We start from the raw sequence: 12,052 nt of genomic DNA on the forward strand, positions 1-12,052 counted from the left end.
GGCCTCACCATCCTCTTTCATAAGGGCAAGGTACATTTCTGAGACTGATGTGCTGTTACATAACACGTCTGACTTCTGCACACCCTCAGGAAAACCTGCTGCAGCACTTCCAAGGCTTTTGGGATGCTACAGATCCCCTCAGCTTTGTGTGGGACACTGCGAACCCTTATCAAGCCTGTAACTAAAGAGGACCCAGCACAAGCAATCGTTGCAGAAAGTGCAAATGATCTGACTTTCAGTGGTCTGAACCGCAGCCCAGGAGCAGGTGCCCTAGAGAACCAAGACCCCATTGCACGTGGTCCATTTGATGGGGAGAAGGTATAAGGCAACTGTCACAGGCTGTTCATTTTGTGTGGCTTCATGCATGGCCAAAGGCACTTGGGTACAAAGGGGATTGAACAAGGTATAAGACCCTATATAGAATAAGGAGTTGCAGATAGCAGCTGGAGCTCCTAATGCCGGTGCCTATGCTTTAACCACTAGAACGCGTGCTCTCCGTTACAGGTAGCATAGATGGCTGCCTGTAACAGTTTCTTATTCTTTAATTTTTTTTTAGTTGCTGCCGTTCCGAGCTCCTACCATGTTATCTAAGATCTCAATGGTTCAGTCGAACTTTAGGAGACGGGTCTCAAACTCCCCTGCCTTGATGGAGCCTTTTCTCTTCGCCAGCGATGGAGAAAGCCAAGGGGAGCAGACACATTTTTGTAGTGGTTGTCCCTGGTCACCTAACCAGGGGTCTGCTAGAGACTGAAGTCTTGCGTGTAGCCACATGGCCTGCATAGCACTCAGTCCTAAAGTGGTATGGACGCCCATGACCTAGGACGTAGGAATGAGGCCATTGCCTTATTTCTGACAGGCCATTGGTCAAACCTGAGGGTTAGAGCCATCTTAGTAGGAGACAAAGTCAATGGCTTGTAGGGGACATGCTGTTTACTTGCCAGCTGCTCTACTACATATTCTGTCCAGAACTGAATAGAGGAAGCCTGCACTTGCTCCCCTTCCCCTGCTCCTTGTACCTCCCCGAGACTGGGGTGAACCCCGTCTGGAGAAGATGGGGAGCAGCGGCTCCTCCACTCCTTCCATTCCAGAGGGGGATGGGGCGGTGCAGAAAGGCTCCCCTGCACTACTCCAGACCGGGGACACCCTGCTGTCCCGCTCTCTGCTGCAGACCAAATTGGGAGTGGAGGGAATGGCAAGGCAATGCTTCCTTCCCATTCCCCAGACCGGGGTGTCCCCAGGCTTAGGAAGGCTCTGGAGGCAGCAGTAGCTCAAGTCCATGGGAAGAGTTGAGTTGCCTGGAAATGCCCCTTATCACTTTCTCCATATAGCCCCCATCTCCATCTTCCCTCTGACCCATGGAGGGGTGGAGCAGTGTACAAGCATGCATTGCTGCAAGAGAAACACTTTTGCTGGGGAGATCTTCCCAGTGCCAGGCGGGAAAGAGCATGAATGCTTGTAAGTCCTCGTTTCTTCTGGGAGAGCAGCGATTCTCCTGGTAGAAAGGTGACACCCGTACATGGCTTTCTGTTCCCTCAGCCCTTTCTGTTTCATGTGTAAGCCCCATCTTAAGAGCTCAGAGAGACATTCCTGTCTTGCTTGTATGTAAGCAAAGCAAGGCTCAGAGTCGAGGGGATCTACTGCTTGGTCATGAGCTGGCAGCAATCATCAAAGGAGAAACAAGCCAGAACTCTTTGCAAAGGGAACCTGGCAAGGCCACATGATGGCAGCAGAGAATAAGGAATGACAAGATTGAGGCCTTGCTTCTATAATGGAGGGACCGAAGACCAGCTGGGCTCTGGGCAACACAGCGTTGCGATGGCAACAGATGCACGTGCACGTTCTCTTTAAATTAAAACAAGCCTGACTCCAATTCCACTTCTCCCTTTTCCAGGCAGGTGGATTTTCTGAGTATACTGCCAACAGTAAAATGAAACAAGGGCTTCAAGTCATGGCAGTACTAGAGAGGCATCCAACTTGGGGTGTGAGCTGCTGCAACCGCTGGCTGGTGTCTGAATTGTAAGGCAGCACCCCAAATCTGGCCACTTTAAGACTGATTTCTCTCTTTCATATGACAACTACTCGGAGTTTCTTGATGGTAGAGCTTGGCTTCCCTTGCTCAAGGACTTCTAACCCCCATCTCTTGGGCTAAGGGGGCCTCTTTAATAGCAGAGAGTAATAGGAAGTCTGATGCATTATAAAGCAGTTCTGATTTCTTCCAGCAGAAAGAAGTGATGTCCATATACATGAGCTAGGCCATTATGCTGTAGTGAACATAGAGGGTGATGACAGAGCCCCTTGCAAGACCCATCAGGTTGCATTTGGCGCCGCAGGCTGGATGTTAACTTGTGATGCCCCATAGCAAGAGACTGCAGGAGCTCAACTTTATTTTAGCTTTCTTAACAGAAGAGCAATAAGTGACTTCATTACAGGGTAGAGATACCTTGTGAGCAGAGAAAACACTGGATCCTGAAGGATGCTTTAATTTGACGGAGAAAGAGATGGCAAGTCCAATGGCAGGAAGCTAATGCAGCTTGCTTATGCTCCGGAGGGTAGGCTGTGGGGCATTGTCTGAGAGCTCACTGCCAGTTCCTCCCCCAAGACAGGTTGCTTGGCAAGGACTGGTGTAGTTCACCTACTGTCCCCATGACGATGTTGGGCCTGCATCTCCCCTCAGCTAACCCCACTTAAGTGTGGACCTGTCTAACCAAGCAGAAAATCAGAACCCCAAATGTCCTGGGCGTGTGGTTTTGGTAACAACCTTGAATGCTTTTAGTGGCCATCGTAGTTGGGGCTGTGACTGTCTCTCCTTTCTCTTCTGATGGGAATTGAGTGCAATGGCTGAGAGAGGCTTTGCACCTGGAGGCTTTGCTGCCTCAGTGCTGGAAGTCCTGCTGATGGGTGGCTGTCACCACCAAGCGTGTGCCCCTTCTGGTCTCTCTGCCTGTCCCCATGCCTGCATCTGCACTCCAAGAAAGCCCAGATGTTGGACGGCTTGTGGCAGCCAGCAGAAATGAGGTGAGTATCTTCATCCCCCTTCAGTTGCTGGCCATGAAGTGACAGAAGCCTTTTTCCAAGCAAAGTCAGTGCAACTGCTGGCAGCATGGAGGGGTCTGTCACCCTGGTGGGCTCCTGCCAGCCAAGCTCTGCAGTGCAGAGTAGGGCTAATTAATCATCCTGGGCCACCATGCACACGAGAGCCTCAGCGTTGTCCCTCATGTGAGACATTGTCTGGCCGCATGTTGCCTGTGGTGTCTTTGGATGTCCTTCTGGATTGTCGCAAGGGATCAGACAGGCGCTGAAGTACTTGCCTACTCTTTATGAAGAGTTCAAAAAGGGATGGGATTGGACCAAAAGCTCTGGAGCTCCCCATCCACTAGGACAAAGAAGGCTACATGCTCTTTTGGAGCTCTCCATCCACTAGGACAAAGAAGGCTACATGCTCTGCCTCCCCTTTCTGGAAATAAAGCATCCCTACCACCGGCAGTAGCGGCCTTAGGGGAGGGCAAACCAGGAGACATGAGGCCCCACACTTTAGGGGCACCAAAATTTTGCAACGATTTTTTGGGGGTGAAGCTTTTGCAAGCAAGTGGCTCTATTTGCATTTTAACACTTGACTATCTAATTCTCCCAAGGAATATTTAAAAAGATCCGTGATACAACTATATAACTATATTTACCCGAGTACCTCTAAGGGGACCCAAATGACTCTCTTGCAAGGGCCGCAGCAACCCGAAGGCCACCACTACCCCCAGTAGGGGTCGGACCTCACCCCAAGTCTCAGCCTCCTGTAGATCTCAATGGCAGGTTAGCTTGGGAGGACCACAGCTCTCGGGGCTCTTTGGCTTCTACTGAAGAAAGATACACCCCAAAATGCAGACTTACAAATGGTGTTGGCTAGGCACTACTAGTACTATTGCTTAGTATTTTGTATTGCCTCTAATACAGCACTTTCTGCTAGCAGATCTGCAGGCATTCTGCAGACTAGACCAACACCCATGTCCCCATTTTACCTGTGGGGAAGTGGAGGCACAGAAAGGCGATATGACCCACCAAATACCCTGGTGTCCTGAATCCCAGGACCATAATGTTTGTATCTTTAATTTGACAGCAAGGCCTTGCTGATACAAAGCTGCATGTTGGCCTCTGAAGTGTCTAGGTTTCAGCTTTCCATTGCAAGGTGTTCACTGGGACCTATAAGTAAAACCTCTGTACTGGTAGGAATTGGGTCCTGTGTTCTTCCTATGTGCTGCTGCCCTTTTGAAGCAGAGGTCTGTACTTTGCGGTCAGTGTTATAACTAGGGTGAAGTGACCAGTGTAGCTGCCCTGGGTGCCATGTTGGGGTGGGGTGGAAAAAAACAGCGGCTGCCAGAATGCAATGATTGCAATTGCAGTGGTGGTCCCAACCAGACTGCACTTGTGTGCAACAGTTGTTCCAGGCTCCTGGCAGCATTGTTATGCCTCTTGCATCTGTGTGATCAGGCAGACTCTGAAGTTCAATTAGTCTCTTCCAGGGGACAGGTTTCCCTGTGCAGTCTTCATCCCATTTACCAGAAAGAGCTGATCTTCTAATTCCACCCCTGCATTTTTGTTACCTTTAAAGGAGATGTGATCGCAGCACGGGGAGCTATAGAGTTGCAGGAAAACAGGCCTAGCCTAGATGGTCTCCTGAAGTCCCTTCTGCCTCCTTGCTTGGGGGCAGGCTTATCCCTGTCTAACCCATTTGCTAGCTACCATCTAGCCGGTGTTGGTAACAACAGCAGTGAAGCCACAGTGGCACAGACTACAGCATGGGCTAGTGGACCCTGTGCTTTGATTGCTCGTCTATGCTCTGCACGGCTAATGTTACCTGGGCTGGGTACATTATGCTTGCTAGCTTTATGCCCACCCCGGCGGCAGTCTTGCCTTCAGTTTGTGTCCACAGACCTTCATTGCAGCAATAGCCAGGTGCAGGTTGTGCCTATAAATGGGGGGCAAGTTGAAGTCTCTTAGAAACAGGCCATTCAGCAGCGGGTGAGCAGGAAAGAGCATCCATACTACAGCTTGAGAAAGGGAGGAACACGACTAGGTATAGAAAGGCCTCTGCTTGACACCAGCTGCTCTCTTGAAATGGTCTTGTGTATAGTCCTAGTCGAGGCCGCTGGGTGGTGCTGCTTTCTAGGAAGTGCGGGGCTCAGCCCACTTGTGGTTGCAACACCAGCTTTATCCCATGTCACGTTAATGTCTGATGGAAATAAACTGTATCTTTTATAACAATGCGATTGGATCGTCAGGGACAGGGAGAGAAAACGGTGCCGGATAGTGCCGGCAAAGCTTGGAGTTTGAAACGGCTCCAGTAAGACAAGCAGCTGATGAAAATCTACAAAGTCCATTCTCTCCTGGTGCATTCGGTATATGCAGTTTCAGAGGGGAGGAGCAATTTTTGTCTTTTCCTAGAAATACAGAAATATCCCATCTCAGGAATAAGCTGCTTCTAACTGTGTCACAGCTCCCAGGGCTACCCAGGCTTGCTAGAGTGCTGTGCATCTTCATTCCCTTGCTTAATCAGACACGGCAATGCTGTGCAGTCCTTGCTCGTGCTAGGAAAATGTGTACTCACTTCCCGCGGACTTCATGATGAGACTTCTTTTGTGAGTATGGAGTCCACAACACAGGGGAAAAATGAAACAAGTACAGAATATTGCCAGAAAAAGGGTTAAAATCTTACAGGAGAAAAGAGGAAAAATGTAAAAAAAAAAATACATTTCCAAATGCAGCTACAATAGTTGTATACAGATATTCTTCTCGCTTGGATGTATACGTGTCTTTTGAAGAAAGCTGGACAAAAGCTTTTCTTTTTTTTTAACTGAAATCTTTCTTGACAAAAAAATGAAGTTTAGGAATGTTTTGCTAGTTCATTTGTATGTCACCAAACTTCACATTAAAAGGCACCCTCAAAGGATTGATGAAAAAAATCAAATTGCATTTATTTATTTTGCCTTTTTATTCAGAGCAAACTGTTTTGGATTTTCTATGTAATATAATTTTTAATCTACACATTTCCTTTACTTTTATGTTTAAAAAAATTAAAAAGCTGGTTTCTAGTTTCAGCAGTTTTAAAACATGTTTTTTGGCCCCCAAATGGAATATATTGAAACTTTGATTTCCAGCATTTTGAAAAGTAACATCTTTTGATTGCATCTGAATGAAAATGTACGGTTTTGTGACTTGCTGGCCAAACAGAAAACTGTTGTTTTGCCTAGCTCTGTTTAAATGCTGAATAATGAATTAAGAAAGTGTACTTAGCTCTGTGCCCGCAGGAACAAATAGCACGGTGGTGGGTGGGTTCATAGAAGTGAGGAGAGTAAAGCAAAGCTGGGGAATTCACCAGAGATACAAACTTCCTTTGCTGGGATGTTGGTTGCCCTTTTTTCTCCCATGTGGGCAGCAAACTGATTTTATCTCTTTCTCATAAACGTCAGAACTATGCAACTAAACTTCCCAGTCTCAAAATACATGTTTATTAACAATGCTTGAGAATTTTTTTTTTTTCTGGCTACAGGCATGATTTTTTTTTGCCGTCCGTACTGAGTGCTGAATTGTTTCTCGCTCTTCAGACCACTCTGCTGAAATCAGCAGGCACAAATCCGGGTTATTCCCATTCACTAGTGCCTTGAAGTTGGCAGAATCTTGAGATGTTAATTGTTTGATCACATTTTCACAATTTCCACTAATCCCTGTGACTTGGGAGCATAGATGGGATGGTTATGCTAGTTGTATTTATGGATGTACAGCTTTGGATGGCCCTGGGGAAATTAGTCCAGAAGCCAGGGAGTTTAACCTGGCATTTGAGAGCGCTGCTATGCTATAGACTTCTTGTGAGCTAGACAAGTCACTTGTGTCTCTTGTTCAGGTGATGTGGCAATAGTGGCCCTGTAAATCCTTGGATACTGGGCAAATAATTTTTAGGCCAAGGACTAAGACCCAGTGGGGTTGTGGCTCAATTCTTCAAGCCTGACTGTTCAAAGCATTACGTCTAAACTCACACAGAGGAACCTAAATAACAGCGCTGCTGAACGGCAGCAATTTCCATTGATCGCTGAGAATCAGACCATTTCTATTCCACTCATTTAAGGGAATGGGGGGGGGCTCATTTCAGACACCCAAGTGGGTTGTCATGTGTCTGCACTTCTGACTTTCCATCTGCACAGAGATGTGAGGGTTCTTACCTCACCCTATGAGATGTTGGGAGTTTAATCCTTAATGTTTATAAAGTGCTTTGAGAGGTTGCGATGATGCAAAGTGCTTTTAAATGAGAGATGTAGTCAAAGAAACACACCCAATCACTGGGTTTTTGGTTTTTGGTTTGTCTCCGTAACCCCTAGGCAGTGATGCACATGGAGAATTTCAGTGCAATTGGTTAAGTCTTGATTCCAGTGAACTCAGTGAGGCTTGGGTTTAGCTTATCGGCATGAGTTCAGGGGAAAAGTCCCACCACCGAGGTATCCAAATATTCATGAGTCGAGTACTTCTCTTTAGTCCACGTTGAAATTAAAAAGAGGGATGGGTGGGGAGAAACCAAGTAGCACTGCAGGGAGAGGAATATGAAATGACCAAGATAGAAGGCCAGATTCTGTTCATAATCACACCTCACAGGTGTCAAGTGAGTTGTTCTGTAGTTGCACCGTTTTCTAAACTATGCTGATGTTACTAATGTGTATAGCTAGATGATTGACTTGTGACCTAACTACTAACCCATAGTTGTGCAGTGACATAGCTAGGTATGGTGCTTTAAACACAGCCTCGCCCAAACAGAGCATTTGAGATTTCAGATTTGAATCGGGGATCTCTGGAATTTCTATTCTATTCTATTCTATTCTATTCACCTTCCTAGGAAATCTTCAAGAGGAGACTGGATGGTCACCTTGCTGGGGTCCCCTGACCCCCGTTGTCTTTCCTACCTGGTGCAGGGGACTGGACCCGATGATCTCCCGAGGTCCCTTCTGGCCTTACAAGCTAGGAATCTATTGGTTTTTTTTTTATTTTGTCTGGTTTTCTGGGCTATTTTCAAAGCTTGTAACTTCCTAGAAAAATTCTGCATGAGATTATTTGAATACTAATGGTATAAAACATAAGCAGCAACAGCTTTTCTTGACTGACAAAAAAGCAGGAGATTATTGAAACCTCCTAAACTTCTAAAATCAGTTCCGTTTCTTGCTTGTCTCCACACATGGGGTCAGAGGGCTGGAAGGGGCCTCCCAGGTCATCAAGCCCAGTCCCCACATTTGAAGGCCATCCCTAAGGGGCACCCCACAATTGCCACTTCAAGTCATCAGCAACAGCAGGGCACCAAACACCAAGAGCACCTCACAATAGGCCATAGGTAAAAGTGCAGGTGGCAAGGGTACTGTAAGGATGACAAGGAAGCAGTTGGTTAATAGACGCTCAGAAGGTCGGAAGAAAAAGCATCATGATAAACCACTTGAAAGCACTGTGCCTACGCTATCACTGCTACAGATGTCCAATGTGTGGAAACGTGGGAGTCCAAACCAGAAGACTGTAAGGTAATGTTTACAGGGAGCGTGAACAAGAAGGTAATTTGAAGTCCATTTAAGTGTTCCCTGATGTTTAATGGGGTGGGGGATACTCTATTTTTTGCACGTTGATTCTGGAAAAAAAATCATCTTTAATGCGGTATCAATGGTTTGATTTAAGATGGGGGGGGAGATGCAAATCATCAAGCTTCGTGAGACTGCAATTGGGGGAAAATATTCCCATGATTGACCGCTAGAGGGTCCCTTGCCCTTTCCTGTGGGGTCTGTGGGAATTAGGAGCCCAAACATCTCTGAGGCTCTGGGCCCGTGTCCTCACTGGCATCAGAGAGGATGCTATAACAGGTGGACTCCTGGCCTCCTCGGGACAGCGGTTCTTGTAGTCCGCCTTGCTGTGCGTAGAGGATGCAGCATGCAAACGGATACCGGAGCATGAGGATGACTGGAGTTAGTGGACAGAGAGAACAAAGGAAGATGGATATTAGAAGTGCCCATTGCTAAGGTGATGGGCAGAGTAGCAGTTCTGCAGTAAATGCGCTCAACAGAGAGGCTGCTTGCAGGATTTGTTGTGGAGCGGGGAGGAAGCGTGTTGTTGTAAGCATTAACTTTTTTTGCTGCTACTGCCTTTGGGTGGAATTATCATCTCTGAATAAGTTTATTAGGGATCCAGAGAGTGGAGTGAGGTGGGGATGAAGCTGCCCCGGTCAGTACTACCAGAAGAGCTGGCTGGGAAATTTTTCAGTGAAATGCTGGATGTGGCTTTTTCTTAATCAACTTTTGCTGCGGAAAGAGTTTCAGTTTCAATTGGACTAAACTCTTTGGGAAGAAGTAATATCTTTTATTAGACCAACTAAATTAAGTTTCAATTAAACTTTCCCAAGCCCAGGACTGGGAGAGGGAGCGACAGAGTGAGCCTTTATCCAAGTAGCCTAAAGGTCAGGGCATCTGCCTTGGTCATGGAGAGTCAGCTTTGTGCCCGTGCTTGGCTGGAGTTGGGGCACAAACTTGTAAAGGAGCTGTTTCATCCTCTGGGAGTGCCTCATCTTGAGCGACCTGCTCTCTGTTTTCTTTTGGCTATTTTACAAATGGATAGTTTTGTTCTGGGATAAAATTGGGGGATGGGGAGGGGATGTTTTGAAATCTTAAAAAAAAAATCAGGATGGGAAAATCATTTTCCTTCTCAACTCTAATTATCAAGAGGAAACCAAAAGAAATCACTTTAGTTTCTACAGTATAAAAATAAATCTACGGGGATATATCCAGTAATACACGCACGTCCTAATATTGGGCTGAATTCTCCCCAGACTATATTTTTGCAGAGGCCATTAATTTCAGAGATGGGTTGAGCACTTTAAATCCGAGCAGAGTTTAGATCATAGTTCATGATGGATTTCTCCCAGAACCTGCCTGATGCCAGTAACTGTCCCTGTGGCCAGCCAAGTGGGAACGATGCAGGAGGATACTTCAGCTGGCAGGGCAACATTTTGCTTACGATGAATATTTTGCAGCGAGTATCTGCATTTGTTAATTGATCAGGGTATGAATCGGCTTATCCATTCAGACTCTGATACTCAAGGAGTCACATTTTCCCTGGGTTCAGGTAAACACAAGACTCTTGTGAAAGTCTGGCCCAACTGCATTCAAAGGGAGGAATGGACCCCATTACTTTGTAATCAGATGTTTATTTGTAGCCTCGTGACTCTAAATTATTGCGAGTTACTATGAGCTTAGATGTATTAGGAAGGCTTTAACGATGCCCCAGAACGCCTTAAACTACTGATGATTTCAGCCATTTACCAAACTCCGTGGAATAACTTTCTTCAGTCTAGCACGCCGTGGTTTGTTGCAGGGAAAAATGTGTTGCATATTAACTCAAACTCCTCTCATAAGAATATAAGCAATGCCAAACGGGGTCAGCCCACAGTCCCATCTACTGCAGCATCCTATCTCTGCCAGTGGTAGAGAGTGGATGTTAATGCATTTAGACAGGGCATATCCAAACGGATCCTGCCCCTGCCTCTCTTCCCTTATGGCTAAGAACCATTTGCAAGGGGATCCCTTTGGAAAACACAATCCTTTCTTGAATCCAAAAGTGAGGCCTAACGTGGCATCCAGATGTCAGGCCAGCTCCAGCATCCAAATTTAAAGCTGGGACCTGAATTCTGGTTGAAGCAGAATCCAGAAGTTTGGGTTTGCTTCTGAATATCGGCTGGACTAGGATCCAGGAACCGGGTTAGCCATGTACTAGGCTGCAAGCCTCATTCAGGCCTTGAATTCCAATTCTCGATTAGTCCCAAAGGGCCAAATACCAGTTTGTTTCAGATGCATTTCCATAGTTCCTGATATGGTAATTTGTCAGCAAAAAATTATTCACAACCCCAACCCCGAACTAGATTAGGTTATGATTTCCGGTAACAGTATTAGCTTTAAAGATCAGGCTGAACTTTGGTACAATTTTACTACATGGAGCTCATGGAGCTATTTGTCAGAAACAATCTGAAAATGGTATTCGTATTTATAAGTGACCTTTCAGTGACCAAGTGCTTGGAGTGACAGCAGATTAACCATTCGGTTTCTGATGAAACGCTGCTGATACAAAGAAGCCCACGTTGAGAGAAGCCAGAAGTAAGGACCTTAAGGGCAACGTTGTTTGACGACCAAAGAAAGCAGAACAAGCTGATTTCAAAGATAGCCTTATTCTGCATTCAAAGCAAACCTTTAGCTAATAATATTAAATGCCAACAAAAGAGACCTTGGTCAGTTACGGGTAATAAACTATTAATTAGAGCTTTGTTGTAAACTACTCTCGACCTTTGAGTGGAGACAATAACCAATCTGGAATCCTTTGTTTCTGTTCTCATGACTCCAGCAGTGTCAAATGTTGGATACAGGTGAGTTGAGTTCTTCTCTCCCTTTGGGAAAGGTGAAGCCCAGTAATTTGAGGATATTTGCCAACTTAAAAGCTAATTAGTTTAAAATTAAATTTTCCACTCTGCCAGACCAAGCACAATAAGAGAGATCTTAAGACACAAGAGGCTTTTAGAAAGGAGGAGGAGGTGAATAGGGAAATAAAAGAATCAGCATGTACTTCATCCGTATCTACGAGGACTAATTATGGGGAAAACAAAACCATGGGCCAGATTCCGGGTGGTGTAAAACTGTGCTAGTTGCAAGAGAGTGGTGCAGAGTTACATCAGCTGAGGACTTGGCCAGGCCCTTTGTCTTGTAGTAAATGTCAGCTGAAGACATTTTGGTGTCATTTGCCTGACAGGCATGGAGGCAAGTCATCCTGCTGTTTGCCCACTCCAAGTTGCCGCTTGCTATCTAACAGATGTATCTAGTTTTGGAGCTTTCCCAATTTAAATGTACAAGGGAAGTTCACTGTTATGCTCGGTCTCATTGTGGACTTCATAACTCTCTCCACCTTTCAGTCCTCCGTCTTTCCTCCTTATCCCTTGCACCTCCTTTCCTGTTTCCCAAGTTTTACTTCCGTAAATAATTATTTAATGGGTGCAATAAAGTTG

The sequence above is a fragment of the Alligator sinensis genome, unplaced genomic scaffold (assembly GCF_000455745.1).
Source record: "Alligator sinensis unplaced genomic scaffold, ASM45574v1 scaffold1489_1, whole genome shotgun sequence".
NCBI classification, from domain to species: domain Eukaryota; kingdom Metazoa; phylum Chordata; order Crocodylia; family Alligatoridae; genus Alligator; species Alligator sinensis.